Source organism: Lagenorhynchus albirostris, chromosome 17 (genome assembly GCF_949774975.1).
Source record: "Lagenorhynchus albirostris chromosome 17, mLagAlb1.1, whole genome shotgun sequence".
NCBI classification, from domain to species: Eukaryota; Metazoa; Chordata; class Mammalia; order Artiodactyla; family Delphinidae; genus Lagenorhynchus; species Lagenorhynchus albirostris.
Window position 1 is genome coordinate 47698358 of NC_083111.1, and position 17433 is coordinate 47715790.

Below are 17433 nucleotides of genomic sequence, written 5' to 3' on the forward strand. Positions count from 1 at the left end.
TACATGTCTTAAAATTTAAATGTATTAGTTTTAAAACAAGTAAATAGGAAGACATTGATCCTTATCAAGAGACAGTAGGTCTATATTAAGATACAAAATTTGTCCTTGAACTGTACTTTAATAGTTAAGCCAACTTGAAATTTAAAATGTGCCCCCCCCAGAAAAAAAAAAGGAAAAGGGAATTCCCCAACCGTCCAGTGGTTAGGACTCGCGAGTCCATTGCAGAGGGCACGGGCTCAATCCCAGCTCAGGGAACTAGGATCCTGCAAGCCACGGCACTAACAACAACAGCAAATAAAAAATGTGCCCACATACATTTACACTCGCGTGTTTTCTTTTCTTTTTTTTTTTTGGCCGCACTGCACTGCATGCGGGGATCTCAGTTCCCCGACCAGGGATTGAACCCGCGCCCCCTGCAGTGGAAGCTCAGGGTCTTAACCACTGGACTGCAGGGGAAGTCCCTGGCGTGTTTTCTTGAAACTGCAAATACATTGAAAATAATAAAAAATAATTACAGCAGAAATTTACTAATTCAGATGAAGGTTTGCTGTATTAGTTTAAAAGTCTAGGTTATAAAACATTTTAAAGAAATGCAATCATAAAGTTTTCAAGAAAATTCTAAAACGAGCCAGGCTCTAAAACAAATCTTACGTAGTAGGACAGGAGCTATGAGGGTCCAGCTTTAATGAAGAGGATTTGTGATTTGCATGTCAAATTATTTGTAAACTCGTACGTTTCATTTTCTGTAAGTACTTGAAAGCAATTTGTTTTCTTAAAGAGTTTAATGTTCTCTGCACAACATTAGCTGCACTCTTTTTTTTTTAACACCTTTATTGGAGTATAATTGCTTTACAATGGTGTGTTGGTTTCTGCTATATAACAAAGTGAATCAGCTATATGTATACATATACCCCCATATCACCTCCCTCTTGCGTCTCCTCCCACCCTCTTCTATCCCACGCCTCCAGGTGGACACAAAGCACCGAGCTGATCTCCCTGTGCTATGCAGCTGCTTCCCACTAGCTATCTATTTTACATTCGGTAGTATATATAAGTCCATGCCACTCTCTCTCTTTGTCCCAGCTTACCCTTCCCCCTTCCAGTGTCCTCAAGTCCATTCTCTACCTCTGCGTCTTTATTCTTGTCGTGCCCCTAGGTTCATCAGAACCATTTTTTTTTTAGATTTCATATATATGTTAGCATATGGTATTTGTTTTCCTCTTTCTGACTTATTTCACTCTGTATGACAGACTCTAGGTCCATCCACCTCACTACAAATAACTCAATTTCATTTCTTTTTATGGCTGAGTAATATTCCATTGTATATATGTGTCACATCTTCTTTATCCATTCATGTGTCGATGGACACTTAGGTTGCTTCCATGTCCTGGCTATTGTAAATAGAGCTGCAATGAACATTGCGGTACATGACTCTTTTTGAATTATGGTTTTCTCAGGGTATATGCCCACAGATGAACATAGATGCAAAAATCCTCAACAAAATACTAGCAAACAGAATCCAACAGCACATTAAAAGGATCATACACAATGATCAAGCAGGGTTTATCCCAGGAATGCAAGAATTCTTCAATATACGCAATTCAATCAATATGATAAAACATATTAACAAACTGAAGGAGAAAAACTGTATGATCATCTCAATAGATGCAGAGAAAGCTTTTGACAAAATTAAACACCCATTTATGATTTAAAAAAAAACCCTCCAGAAAGTAAGCAGAGGGAACTTACCTCAACATAATAAAGGCCATATATGACAAACCCACAGCCAACATCATCCTCAATGGTGAAAAACTGAAACCATTTCCACTAAGATCAGGAAAAAGACAAGGTTGCCCACTCTCACCACTATTATTCAACATAGTGTTGGAAGTTTTAGCCAGGGCAATCAGAGAAGAAAAAGAAATAAAAGGAATCCAAATCAGAAAAGAAGTAAAGCTGTTACTGTTTGCAGATGTCATGATACTATACATAGAGAATCCTAAAGATGCTGCCAGAAAACTGTAAGAGCTAATCAATGAATTTGGTAAAGTAGCAGGTACAAAATTAATGCACAGAAATCTCTGGCATTCCTATACACTAATGATGAAAAATCTGAAAGTGAAATTAAGAAAACACACCCATTTACCAATGAAACAAAAAGAATAAAACACCTAGGAATAAACCTACCTAAGGAGACAAAAGACCTGTATGCAAAAAATTATAAGACAATGATGAAAGAAATTAAAGATGATACAAATAGATGGAGAGATATACCATGTTCTTGGATTGGAAGAATCAACATTGTGAAAATGTCTCTACTACCCAAAGCAATCTACCGATTCAATGCAATCCCTATCAAACTACCAATGGCATTTTTCACAGAATTAGAACAAAAAATTTCACAATTTGTATGGAAACACCAAAGACCCCGAATAGCCAAAGCAATCTTGAGAAAGAAAAACGAAGCTGGAGGAATCAGGCTCCCGGACATCAGACTATACTACAAAGCTACAGCAATCAAGACGGTACGGTACTGGCACAAAAACAGAAATATAGATCAATGGAACTGGATAGAAAGCCCAAAGACAAACCCACGCACATACGGTCACCTTATCTTTGATAAAGGAGGCAAGAATATACAATGGAGAAAAGACAGCCTCTTCAATTAAGTGGTGCTGGGAAAACTGGACAGCTACATGTAAAAGAATGAAATTAGAACACTCCCTAACACCATACACAAAAACAAACTCAAAACGTATTAAAGACCTAAATGTAAGGCCAGACACTATAAAACTCTTAGAGGAAAACATAGGCAGAACACTCTATAACATAAATCACAGCAAGATCCTTTTTGACCCACCTCCTAGAGTAATGGAAATAAAAACAAAAATAAACAAATGGGACCTAATGAAACTTCAAAGCTTTTGCACAGCAAAGGAAACCATAAACAAGATGAAAAGACAACCCTCAGAATGGGAGAAAATATTTGCAAATGAAGCAACTGACAAAGGATTAATCTCCAAAATTTATAAGCAGCTCATGCAGCTCAATAGCAAAAAAACAAACAACCCAATCCAAAAATGGGCAGAAGACCTAAACAGACATTTCTCCAAAGAAGATATACAGATTGCCAACAAACACACGAAAAAATGCTCAACATCATTAATCATTAGAGAAATGCAAATCTAAACTACAATGAGATGTCATCTCACACCGGTCAGAATGGCCATCATCAAAAAATCTAGAAACAATAAATGCTGGAGAGGGTGTGGACAAAAGGGAACACTCTTGCACTGTTGGTGGGAATGTAAACTGATACAGCCACTGTGGAGAACAGTATGGAGGTTCCATAAAAATCTACAAATAGAACTACCATATGACCCAGCAATCCCACTACTGGGCATAGAGAAAACCGTAATTCAAAAAGAGTCATGTACCAAAATGTTCATCGCAGCTCTATTTACAATAGCCAGGAGATGGAAACAACCTTAGTGTCCATCATCTGATGAATGGATAAAGAAGATGTGGCACATATATACAATGGAATATTACTCAGCCATAAAAAGAAACGAAATTGAGTTATTTGTAGTGAGGTGGATGGACCTAGAGTCTGTCATACAGAGTGAAGTCAGAAAGAGAAAGACAAATACCGTATGCTAACACATATATATGGAATCTAAGGAAAAAAAAATGTCATGAAGAACCTAGGGGTAAGACAGGAATAAAGACACAGACCTACTAGAGAATGGACTTGAGGACATGGGGAGGGGGAATGGTAAGCTGTGACAAGGCAAGAGAGAGGCATGGACATATATACACTACCAAGCGTAAGGTAGATAGCTAGTGGGAAGCAGCTGCATAACACAGGGAGATCAGTTCAGTGCTTTGTGACTGCCTGGAGGGGTGGGATAGGGAGGGTCGGAGGGAGGGAGACGGAAGAGGGAAGAGATATGGGAACATATGTATATGTATAACTGATTCACTTTGTTATAAAGCAGAAACTAACAAACAAAAAAAAAGAATTAGCTTAAGTCATTTAATCATTTTAAGTGCATTCTGAATCCTATACAAATAAGTTTGAGAAATTTAAGAAAATTGTGTTTCCTTAAGTTTTGCATATCTTTTGTTATGCCATGTAAATTCCCTTCTTTTTCATATGATTAAAGAAAAGTTATGGAAAAAATAAATCTAAAAATAGAACTGCCATACGACCCAGCAATCCCACTACTGGACATATACCCTGAGAAAACCATAATTAGTTGCACTCTTGATTTCAAAAAGTTATGTCCACAACTGCCTTAGAGCGAAATGCTAAATAAATATCAGCAATGCAAATTCTGGCCCAGTGCCTACCTAAATAACCAAAATTCCACGTTGACATCAAGTTTTTGTTCTCATAATAATACAAGGGAATTGTCATATGCCTATGTCAGATAATAACATTTAGGCTGATGTTGTCATTAAGAAAGAACAGATCAACAATAGTACTCTCTCAAAAAGAGGAGCAAAATCTTTTGACCTTTCCATTTAGCACTCAGTGGGAAAAATTTACATGTTTCCTAGCTTAATGCAATCTGAAAGTTCAGAAATAAAATCTAAATTATTTTTATATTTCTCATCAGCACCTACAAGGAAAAGGTCTCATTAGCATACACAGCACACCGAAGCAATATGAACAAGCTTCGTTCAGATCAAGAAAACCAAATACATTGCAAATTTCTTCCTAAAACAGGAGTTTTCATAGCGAAACTCAAGACTAAATAGATCACAAAATGTTAGTTACAGATATTTTTATTAATGTGACATTAAATTTTGAAAATCCCACAGAAACTACTTTTTACAAGTTTAAAAAACCTAAGTCATTTTCATGCGATGGCTTGAGGAGTTTTCACTGCTTCTCCAAGAAGTTAATTCATTAAGCTGAAGTCAGTCCCTTGCCTTGAGGAGACCAGTGAAAGAGAGGAAAGCTGGAGCAACAAGAGCATAGTGGGGAAATGGTCAAGAAAATTGTCCAAACAATGCAAATGCTTAAGGGACTCAAACAGATATTTGAACACCCATGTTCAGAGCAGCATTATTCCACCAAAATAGGGAAGCAACCCAACTGTCTACTGACAGATGAGTGGATAAACTATGGTGTATTCATACACGGAATACTATTTAGCCTTAAAAAGGAAGGAAATTCTACATGGATTAAACTTGAAGACATTATGCTAAATGAAATAAGTCAGCCACAAAAGGACAAATATTATATGATTCCACTAATATGAAGTACCTACAGTAGTCAAAATCAGAGAGACAGAAAGTAGAATGATAACTGTCAGGAGCTGAGGGGCGGGGAAATGAGAAGTTGTTGTTTAATGAGTAACAGAGTTTCAGTTGGGAAAGATGAAAAAGTTTAGGGGATGGATGGTGATGATGGTTGCACAATAATGTGAAGTACTTAATACCATCGAACTATACACTTAAGAATAGTTACGGACTTCCCTGGTGGCGCAGTGGTTGAGAATCCGCCTGCCCATGCAGGGGACACGGGTTCGAGCCCTGGTCCAGGAAGATCCCGCATGCCGCGGAGCAGCTGAGTCCTTGCGCCACAACTACTGAGCCTGTGTTCTAGAGCCCACGAGCCACAACTACTGAGTCCATTTGCTGCAACTGCTGAGGCCCGTGCACCTAGAGCCTGTGATCTGCAATGGGAGAAGCCACCGCAATGAGAAGCCCGCGCACCGCTTGCCACAACCAGAGAAAAGCCCTCATGCAGCAACGAAGAACCAACGCAGCCAATAATAAATAAATAAATAAATAGTCAATTAGCTACAAAGTGGGAAACTCAGGATTTAAAAAAAAGAATAGTTAAAATGGTAAATTTTATGTTACGTATATTTTACCTTTAAAAAAAATGCAAATGCTTACAGGGGCAGGCATGCCTGTGGGTGAGCCGAGCAGGTCAGGGTTCGTGAAGGTAGGAAGAGTGGAGATTCACAGCGGTGAGTGTGCAGGTGTCCTCGCTAAAGAGAGCAGGTGCTGCTCAGCTCGCTGATTGCAGCCATGTGCCATTTTCCCGGCAGATATTATTTTTCAAGAGAAGCTTGAGATCCACATTTTTGAGACATATTCTACTTTCTTTAAATTGGCAACAAATTTTAAGTTTTAAAAACACTACAGGTCAAATAAAGCATGTCTGCTGGCCTCCAGAGTGCATCTTTTGATTTAGAAAGTGAATTAACAGCATTCTTTTTATATACAAAGGCCACGCTTGATGCAGGGGAGCAAGCCGAGTCCTGAACAGCATCTGCTGGAGCACAGGAATTATTTCCAGTCTGTGCTGCCAGCCTATGCATTCAGGAAGGAAGGCATACGAGTATATCACAACCATAACCTTATTCTAGGAAATTACTAACAAGTGGGAAAGGGGTGTTTCTGTGTGTGCTTTGCTTTGCTTTTGTGTATCTGAAATGAGAACCTTTAGAATTCTTGCGCATGTGAGAACAGGCTGTCCACTTTGGGCCAGTATAATAGATTCCCATGTTTAGTCTCAGACAAGAAATGAATCCTCCATTTACAAAACAGTCAAATAAAGATGTGAGCAGCATTTATCCGAATCACATGAAGGATGACTTCGCAGTATTAACACCCCCAATTCTTGTCAATAAGGCTGTGGGAAGCTGAATTCTAAACGAAAATTCATGTTTTAATTTTCTATCTCATGAATTTGGGGAGGCAGGGGGTGATCATTTCAAAATGATAAAACATCCTAGAATAAACTAACAAGAGTCATTATTAAATAAATGCAACTCTGGAACAGAACTAAGAGCCTTCATAATACATCTTTTGTTCTTCAAAATAACCAGTTTTATTTTTCATTTTTGTTTATCTTATTACTATTATTCTGTAGATGAGGCAAATAATGTCTTTAGTGTAAGAATGTAATTTGAATTAATTGGTTATTAGGCAGTAATATTCAATTCAATTTAACAAGTGTTTATTGAGCACCTTTCATATACTCAGTGATGTGATGGGCATAGTGAACAACACATGAGAATTATGTCCATCCACTTTCCCCACCAACAACACCCCACCTACACAACCTAGCTTCATTTCAAATGGACCAACAAGGAAAGCAAACATGAAACCATCAGAGGGCAGGAGAGGGTAGAATCTACCTGTAGCTCCCCTTGGTTTCCACATGGTAGAAAAATATTGTGCCGTAATATCCTCAACCCTTGTTGGGAGTCATCTTGTCAGGGCATGAGTACTAGAGCCAGAAGAGAAACCAAGACGGCTTTCAGTCATGTTCTGCCTTCAGTAGGGAAAGACTTTATCTCCATTACACAGATAAGGCATGTGAGGGTCAGTTAAGGGATTCGTCCAAAGGCACACAGTAAGTGGGAGAAGAGACCAGGACGCAGACTCCTGCTTGCAGGGCACGACTCTTCCTGCCCCAGTCCACTGCCCATTGCATCGCCAACAGCGAGTACTTCCTTAGCCCAACAAGCATTTAATGGGCTTCTTCCTTTGGCACACTATGCTCTGCCCAATCCCACCAGACATTTGGGGTTAAGTTTGTCACACTGTTTAAAAGTTTAAAGGCTAGAGTAAGGCGGAAGAGAGACAGTGGTGGGCGAGTTCTCTGCAGCAGGGCCTCACAATGTCTGCACCTCCAAGGGGTCACTGCAGGTCCAACGTCTGGTCTTCAGTTCTGCACATTCAGGAATTTGATTTTATCAGTTCCCTCAGGGATGATGAGACTCTGGGGGACTGAGTCACGCCAACCAAATGCTCAAGACACTGACTGATAAACCATAAGGCCAATCTGCTCATGTACCACGAGAAACATTATCAGGCAGGCCAGAACATGCTTCTATGCTGCTTCGAAGCCCCTTTCGGGATATCTCTTCCAAGAGGAGACTCCTTGAAAAACACAGACTCGGAAAAAGGGAGCCTTGGTGAACTGGGCTCCAGACAAACCACACAGCTGTTCACCAAATGCATGCCACGTCCTCCCTCTGTTGCTCACACACTTCTTCAGCCTGTGATTACCACCACTCTTCTCCCCAAACACACCTTACCCCATTCTCTGCTGCTTAAAATAATATTAATAACTTATTGAATGCTTACTACAAGCTAAGCACAGCTCTAAATAGTTTCACATGCATTGTCTCATTTAATCTCCCCAACGTTGTGAGATAGGCACTCTCATTATTCTCCTTTTGAAAAAAAGGAAGGCTCAGAAACACAGAAAGTTGGCTATCCTAAGGACACCAGCCAACAGCAATCCAGAGACCTTCAAGATGGTGGAGGAGAAAGACGTGGAGATCACCTTCCTCCCCACAAACACATCAAAAATACATCTACATGTGGAACAACTCCTACAGAACACCTACTGAATGCTGGCAGAAGACCTCACACTTCCCAAAAGGCAAGAAACTCCCCACGTACCTGACATGTGGCTGACAGGGTCTTGGTGCTCAGGCCAGGTGTCAGGCCTCTGCCTCTGAGGTGGGAAAGCCGAGTGCAGGACACTGGTCCACCAGAGACCTCCAAGCTCCACATAATATCAAACGGCGAAAGCTCTCCCAGAGATCTCCATTTCAACATTAAGACCCAGCTCCACTCAACAACCAGCAAGCTCCAGTGCTGGACACTCTATGCCAAACAACTAGCAAGACAGAAACACAACCCCACCCATTAGCAGAGAGGCTGCCTAAAATCATAATAAGGTCACAGAAACCCCAAAACACACGGCCGGACACAGTCCTGCCCACCAGAAAAACAAGATCCAGCCTCATACTCCACAACACAGGCACCAGTCCCCTCTGCCAGGAAGCCTACACAACCCACAGAACCAACCTTAGCCACTGGGGGCAGACACCAAAAACAACGAGAACTATGAACCTGCAGCCTGTGAAAAGGAGACCCTAAACACAGTTAAGTTAAGCAAAATGAGAAGACAAAGAAACATACAGCAGGTGAAGGAGCAAGGTAAAAACCCACCAGACCAAACAAATGAAGAGGAAACAGGCAGTCTACATGAAAAAGAATTCAGAGTAATGATAGTAAAGATGATCCAAAATCTTGGAAACAGAATGGAGAAAATACAAGAAATGTTAACAAGGACCTAGAAGAACTACAGAGCAAACAAACAATGATGAAAAACACAATAAATGAAGTTAAAAATTCTCTAGAAGGAATCAACAGCAGAATAACTGAGGCAGAGGAATGGATTGGTGACCCAGAAGATAAAATAGTGGAAATAACTACTGCAGAGCAGAATAAACAAAAAAGAATGAAAAGAATTGAGGATGGTCTCAGAGACCTCTGGGACAACACTAAACGCACCAACATTCAAATTATAGGGGTCCCTGAAGGAGAAGAGAAAAAGAAAGGGACTGATAAAATATTTGAAGAGACTAGAGTTAAAAACTTCACTAATATGGTAAAGGAAATACTCATCAAGTCCAAGAAGCATAGAGACTCCCATACAGGAAAAAATCCAAGGAGAAACACGCCAAGACACATATTAATCAAACTATCACAAATTAAATACAAAGAAAAAATATTAAAAGCAGCAAGGGAAAAACAACAAATAACATACAACGGAATTACCATAAGGTTAACAGCTGATCTTTCAGCAGAAACTCTGCAAGCCAGAAGGGAGTGACAAGACATATTTCAAGTGATAAAAGGAAAGAACCTACAACCAAGATTACTCTACCCAGCAAGGACAGAGATTCAACAGAGCAAATCATTCAGAATGATTTTCTGAATGATTCAGAATCTCATTCAGATTCGACGGAGAAATTAAAACCTTCAGAGACAAGCAAAAGCTAAGAGAAGTCAGCATCATCAAACCAGCTTTACAACAAATGCTAAAGGAACTTCTCTAGGCAGGAAACACAAGAGAAGGAAAAGATCTAAAATAACAAACCCAAAACAATTAAGAAAATGGTAATAGGAACATACATATCGATAACCACCTTAAATGTAAATGGATTAAATGCTCCCACCAAAAGACACAGACTGGCTGAATGAATAAAAAAACAAGACCCGTATATATGCTGTCTATAAGAGACCCACTTCAGACCTAGGGACACATACAGACAGAGAGTGAGGGGATGGAAAAAGATATTCCATGCAAATGGAAATCAAAAGAAAGCTGGAGGAGCAATTCTCATATCAGACAAAATAGACTTTAAAATAAAGACTATTACAAGAGACAAAGAAGGACACTACACAATGATCAAGGGATCAATCCAAGAAGAAGATATAACAATTGCAAATATCTATGCACCCAACATGGGAGTACCGCAATACAAAAGGCAAATACTAACAGCCATAAATGGGGAAATCGACAGTAACACAATCCTGGTGGGGGACTTTAACACCCCACTTTCACCAATGGACAGATCACCCAAAATGAAAATAAATAAGGAAACACAAGCTTTAAATGACATATTAGAGAAAATGGACTTAATTGATATTTATAGGACATTCCATCCCAAAACAACAGAATACACTTTCTTCACAAGTGCTCCTGGAACATTTTCCAGGACAGATCATATCTTGGGACACAAATCAAGTCTTGGTAAATTTATGAAAATTGAAATCATATCAAGTATCTTTTCCGATCACAATGCTATCAGACTAGATATCAATTCCAGGAAAAAAATCTGTAAAACATACAAACACATGGAGGCTAAACAATATACTACCTAATAACCAAGAGATCACTGAAGAAATCAAAGAGGAAATCAAAAAAAACACCTAGAAACAACTGAAAATGAAAACACGACGACCCAAAACCTATGGGATGCAGCAAAAGCAGTTCTAACAGGGTAGTTGATAGCAATACAATCCTACCTCAAGAAACAAGAAACATGTCAAATAAACAACCTAACCTTACACCTAAAGCAATTAGAGAAAGAAGAACAAAAGAACCCCGAAGTTAGCAGAAGGAAAGAAATCCTAAAGATCAGATCAGAAATAAATGAAAAGAAATGCAGGAAACAGAAGCAAAGATAAATAAAACTAAAAGCTGGTTCTTTGAGAATATAAACAAAATTGATAAACCATTAGCCAGACTCATCAAGAAAAAAAGGGAGAAGACTCAAATTAATAGAATTAGAAATGAAAAAGGAGAAGAAACAACTGACACTGCAGAAATACAAAGAAAGGATCATGAGAGATTACTGCAAGCAACTCTATGCCAATAAAATGGACAACCTGGAAGAAATGGACAAATTCATAGAAAAGCACAATCTTCTGGAACTGAACAAGAAATAGAAAATATAAACAGCTTCCATAGTGTAATGGTTAGCACTCTGGACTCTGAAAATATAAACAGACCAATCAAAAGCACTGAAATTGAGACTGTCATTAAAAATCTTCTAACAAACAAAAGCCCAAGACCAGACGGCTTCACAGGCTAATTCTATCAAACATTTAGAGAAGAGCTAACACCTATCCTTCTCAAACTCTTCCAAAATATAGCAGAGGGAGGCACACTCCCAAACTGATTCTATGAGGCCACCATCACCCTGATACCAAAACCAGACAAAGATGTAAGAAAGAAAGAAAACTATAGGCCAATATCACTGATGAACATAGATACAAAAATCCTCAACAAAATACTAGCAAACAGAATCCAACAGCACATTAAAAGGATCATACAGGGCTTCCCTGGTGGCGCAGTGGTTAAGAGTCCACCTGCCGATGCAGGGGACAAGGGTTCGTGCCCCGGTCTGGGAAGATCCCACATGCTGCGGGGCGGCTAGGCCCATGAGCCATGGCCACTGAGCCTGCGCGTCCGGAGCCTGTGCTCCGCAACGGGAGAGGTCACAACAGTGAGAGGCCCACGTACCGCAAAAAAAAAAAAAAAAAGGATCATACACTGATGAAGTGGGCTTTATCCCAGTAATGCAAGGATTCTTCAATATAAACAAATCAATCAATGTGATAAACATATTAACAAATTGAAGGAGAAAAACCATATGATCATCTCAATAGATGCAGACAAGCTTTTGACAAAATTCAACACCCATTTATGATAAAAAAAAAAAACCTCCAAAAAGTACGCACAGAGGGAACTTACCTCAACATAATGAAGGCATATGACAAACTGACAGCCAACATCATCCTCAATGGTGAAAAACTGAAACCATTTCCACTAAGATCAGGAACAAGACAAGGTTGTCCACTCTCACCACTATTATTCAACATAGTTTTGGAAATTTTAGCCACGGCAATCAGAGCAGAAAAAGAAATAAAAGGAATCCAAACCAGAAAAGAAGAAGTAAGGCTGTCACTGTTTGCTGATGACATGATACTATATAGAGAGAGTCCTAAAGATGCTACCAGAAAACTACTAGAGCTAATCAATGAATTTGGTAAAGTAGCAGGATACAAAATTAATGTACAGAAATCTCTTGCATTCCTATACACTAACGGTGAAAAGTCTGAAAGAGAAATTAAGGAAACACTCCCATTTATCATGGCAACAAAAAGAATAAAATACCTAGGAATAAACCTACCTAAGGAGACAAAAGACCTGTACGCAGAAAATTATAAGACACTGATGAAAGAAATTAAAGATGATACAAATAGATGGAGAGATATATCATGCTCTTGGATGGGAAGAATCAACAATGTGGAAATGACTGTACTACTCAAAGCAATCTACAGATTCAGTGCAATCCCTATCAAACTACCAATGGCACTTTTCACAGAACTAGAACAAAAATTTTCACAATTTGTATGGAAACACAAAAGACCCTGAATAGCCAAAGCAATCTTGAGAAAGAAAAACGGAGCTGGAGGAATCAGGCTCCCAGACTTCAGACTATACTACAAAGCTACAGCAATCAAGACAGTATGGTACTGGCACAAAAACAGAAATATAGACCAATGGAACTGGATAGAAAGCCCAGAGATAAACCCACGCACATATGGTCATCTTATCTTTGATAAAGAAGGCAAGAATATATAATGGAGGGCTTCCCTGCTGGTGCAGTGGTTGAGAGTCTGCCTGCCGATGCAGGGGACACGGGTTCCTGCCCCGGTCCGGGAAGATTCCACATGCCGCGGAGCGGCTGGGCCCGTGAGCCATGGCCACTGAGCCTGCATGTCCTGAGCCTGTGCTCCGCGACAGGAGAGGCCACAACAGTGAGAGGCCCACGTACCGCAAAAAAAAAAAAAAACTAAACATAGAACTACCATACGACCCAGCAATCCCACTACTGGGCATATACCCTGAGCAAACCATAATTCAAAAGTCATGTACCACAATGTTCATTGCAGCTCTATTTACAATAGCCAAGATACGGAAGCAACCTAAGTGTCCATTGACAGATGAATGGATAAAGAAGATATGGCACATATATACAATGGAATATTACTCAGCCATAAAAAGAAACGAAATTGAGTTATTTGTAGTGAGGTGGATGGACCTAGAGTCTGTCATACAGAGTGAAATAAGTCAGAAACAGAAAAATAAATACTGTATGCTAACACATATATATGGAATCAAAAAAAAAAAAGGTTCTGAAGAACCTAGGGGCAGGACAGGAATAAAGACGCAGACGGAGAGAATGGACTTGAGGACACGGGGAGGGGGAATGGGAAGATGGGATGAAGTGAGAGAGTGGCATAGACATATACACACTACCAAATGTAAAACAGATAGCTAGTGGGAAGCAGCCTCATAGCACAGGGAGACCAGCTTGGTGCTTTGTGACCACCTAGAGAGGGGGGATAGGGACGGTGGGAGGGGGACGCAAGATGGAGGGTATATGGGGATATATGTATATGTATAGCTGATTCACTCTGTTATAAAGCAGAAACTAAAACACCACTGTAAAGCAAGTATACTCTAATAAAGATGTTAAAAAAAAAAAAAAAAAAGGAAGGCTCAGAAGGGTTAAGTAACTTGCCCACAGTCTCACAGCCAGCAAGCCAGCACAAGGATTCAAACGCAGGAAGTCAGATCCCAGAGCCCATACTCCTAACCACGAAGCTACCCTGCCTGCAAGGCACTCCAACTCCTTCAATGCCCATTTCACATGGCACTGCCTCTGATGCAGCCTTTAATGACCCCTGATGATCTGTGTTCTCACCCTCCTCCAGGCCCCATTGCTCCTCTAGCTTTTGCTGCATATGTAACTACCATCCTTACCTTCCTATTTGGGATTTAAGGCAAATGGATCCATAGTCATCTGCTCAGGCTGCTGTAACAGAATCCCACACTCTGGTGACTTAAACAACAGTTATTTATTATCTCACAGTTCTAGAGGCTATAAGTCCGAGATCAACTTTTCAGTAGAACTGGTTTCTGGTGAGGCATTCTTCCTAGCTTACAATCACCTTCTCACTGTGGCCTTTTGTCTGTGCATGCAGAGAAAGAAATAGCTCTTGTATCTCTTCTTTTTCTTAAAAGGACACCAGCCCTCTCAGATTAGAGCCCCACATTTATTTAACCTTAACTACATCCCTAATGGACCTGTTTAAATATCATCACACTGGAAATGAGGGCTTCAGTACATGAATTTGGGGGAGGCGGAGGGGACACAATTCATCTAATAATGAATTATATTGTAAAGCAAACCATGTTATTGGAAGTTCCACTGAATAAAGCTTCCATTTGCAACTAATAATATTCATTTCCTGGTTATATCAGGGGCTTAGCTGTGGCAGAGACACAAGTAAATCCCAATTCCCTCACCAACACTGCATAATTCATCTTTGTAGGAGGCAGAAGGACTGTGTTGAGGGCTCATCAGAAGTCCAGCCGTCTCTCTATCACATACTACTGACAAGGAAAACCCTCAAGTCAGAGAGCATACCTGGCTCCAAAGGCAGTACTGCACAGTGTGTAGAAAAGCAGACTCTGGAGCAGACCTGGGTTTTAATCACTTACAGGCTGTGTGACTTTCGGCAGGTGGGTTACCTTCTCTGAGCATCAGATGACTCATTTTTGGTTTTTTAGACCAGTTTCCTGCCTTCATGCAGGGAACGGATGGAGACTGATTTAGCTGATACTGATGAGGCAACCAAGGGCAGTAAAGAGGTGGGTGGTGGGAGGTTTACATTCAATGAAAAGTAATGAAACTCCTATATGGCATTAGGCCAGGGGGTTCCTACCTGCGTTCATTCAAATTGTACTCAGTAGGAAACAGCCCTACTGTTAGATGTCAGTCACTATTTTAGAACAATAAGGTATACAGAGGTAAGTGTAGTAATTTGTCATATTTTGTGGCCAAACAGCATTTTTTCGAATACTCCTCCCACATTTGAGAAACTTCCTACCTTCTGAGTCCATATCTTCCAGAGAAGTCAGGAATTTGAATCCCCAGCTTACTTTACAGGCAAGTGACCTGGGTTCCACCGATCAGCAGCAACCATGCAAAGATTCTTCTCAGAAGAGAGCAGGCGTACAGAAGGAGTCACCACACGGGATTCACTGTGGTGGAGATGTGTGGAGCATGGCAGAGAGACGCCCAGCCTGCAGAAGCAACAGCAATGGGGTCCCCACATAAGGACTCACTTGATGGTATCAGCAGAGGGACCTGTGCTCTGTGGTAGCCACACCAAGGTCTCTACTGGAGCCACCAGTGTTGTAATTTGTGTAGTGTTCCTGGCTGCATGGCCTCCAAGTCTGACCCTGGTCCTCCCAGAAATTCTGTGAGCTCCTTAATATCCTTTTAAAAACTCTCTTTCTGTATAAACTAGCCAGAGTGGGCACTATTGTTTGCAATTGAGAACTTCAAACCAGTATGAAACCAAGTAATAGTTGCACTACTAAATTAAAGTCAAGAGAGAAGAAACACATTTTGGCATATCACGGAACTTTTTTAACCCCATTAATATACTTTTTTTTTGGGGGGGGGGCCACAACTTTCAGCTTGCATGAGCTTAGCTCCCTGACCAGGGATTGAACCTGCAGGCAGTGGAAGTGCAGTGTCACAACCACTGGACTGCCAGAGAATTCCCTAAAATTTTAAATAAGTACAAGAAATTAAGGCAACTATCTGTGAAACTTTAATAGTTAAAAGCAGCTGATCATTTGTTCCAGTGGATATCTGGGACCACTGCAGTAGGTACAGTAAGCAAGAGATATGGCAATTCTGTCAGCACAAAGTTATATCTATATACACACACACACAACACACAAACTACTCAAGACTCGAGGTTACATAGATTCAACCTGTATCTGTTAGCATGGGGACTTACTAATTTAACCTCCCCTGGCCTTGAAGTTCCTGATTTATGAGATAGTTAAAAACCAAGCAATTATTTCCCAGTGGGTTTTAAGATCATGGATATATAGACAGGACAATTTAATCATTACCTCAATAAACTGGGTCTTAAATCCTAGGCACAGCTAAAGGTTTACACAAAGGCTTTATGTAATTCACCAAAGTAATTTCAATGCTAGAACAGCTTGGACTTTAAATAGAGGGCACCTAACAAGAGCCCTTAAAGTCTTATCCTCCTACTTAATCAAAAAAATGGAGACAAGACCACCCTGCTATTGGTTTTCTCAAAAAGATGCAAGTCTTTTTTTTAATTTAATTTAATTTATTTTTTATACAGCAGGTTCTTATTAGTTATCTATTTTATACATATTAGTGTATATATGTCAATCCCAATCTCCCAAAAGATGCAAGTCTTAATAACAACTTTGTTTGGTTTAATAGCATCATTTTTCAGGACTAATGACTAAAAAAACATAGGTGATCTAGGCCTTTCCAAACATTCTGGACTTCATACGTCTTTGGATTTGTCACATACAAAAAAGATAAAGTCAGTGACCCAGACTGCTTACCCTGAGCCCCAAAATCTTGATTATGGATATCCAGTTATTTATGATATACCTGAAAATGTTCCAAAGTGGACATGGGTTATTTTTGTCTGGACAGCATCCATTCCCATTTCTTCAGGTACTAACATCCCAATTGTCTCTGGAGACTATACTCCCCTATACCCTGTCCATGTGTTTTAATAAAGAGGTGGTTTAACCCCTCTCCAGGGGTGGGCAGTGACCCAGGCCTGACCAAGCAGCCTGGCTGCCATGTTTGGTTGAGAGGCTGGCAATCCAGAGCAATGAGAATCAAACCTGGGAATTCTGCTGGTACTACTGAGAAAGAGAAGCTCTCCACGGGGCAGCTCGGCTAACAGATAAGCCTGGAGCTTCCAGTGGTGTCTTGAGGTCATGAAGGGAGGGCCTGCCTGAGGATGAAACCAATTCAGATGAATGCAGAGCCAAGCTATGGCAAGAGTCTGATTTCCGAGGTTATTGTTTAAGATCTGGATCCAGCCAAGCTTCTGCCTACGCAGTTACAAGAACCAATTAATGATTTATTTAGATGACAGTCAACCTTAAAAGTTTTTAAAAACAGTACTTCTAGAATAGAAAAACTTGCCAGGTTAGTCATATGT

General features: G+C 40.2%; 1 protein-coding gene across 5 annotated transcripts in view; it reads right to left on the reverse strand.

Moving 5' to 3' along the window:
• NCALD (neurocalcin delta) overlaps positions 1-17433 on the reverse strand; it is a 432659-nt gene that overhangs the window by 395296 nt on the left and 19930 nt on the right. For 3 of the 5 annotated variants that reach the window (XM_060127590.1, XM_060127586.1, XM_060127589.1), the window contains exon 2: positions 15301-15496. The exons of the other annotated variants lie outside the window; for them this stretch is intronic. The gene's annotated coding sequence lies outside the window, so the exon portion shown is untranslated. The remainder of the gene's footprint in view (positions 1-15300; positions 15497-17433) is intronic. 5 annotated transcript variants of the gene reach the window in all.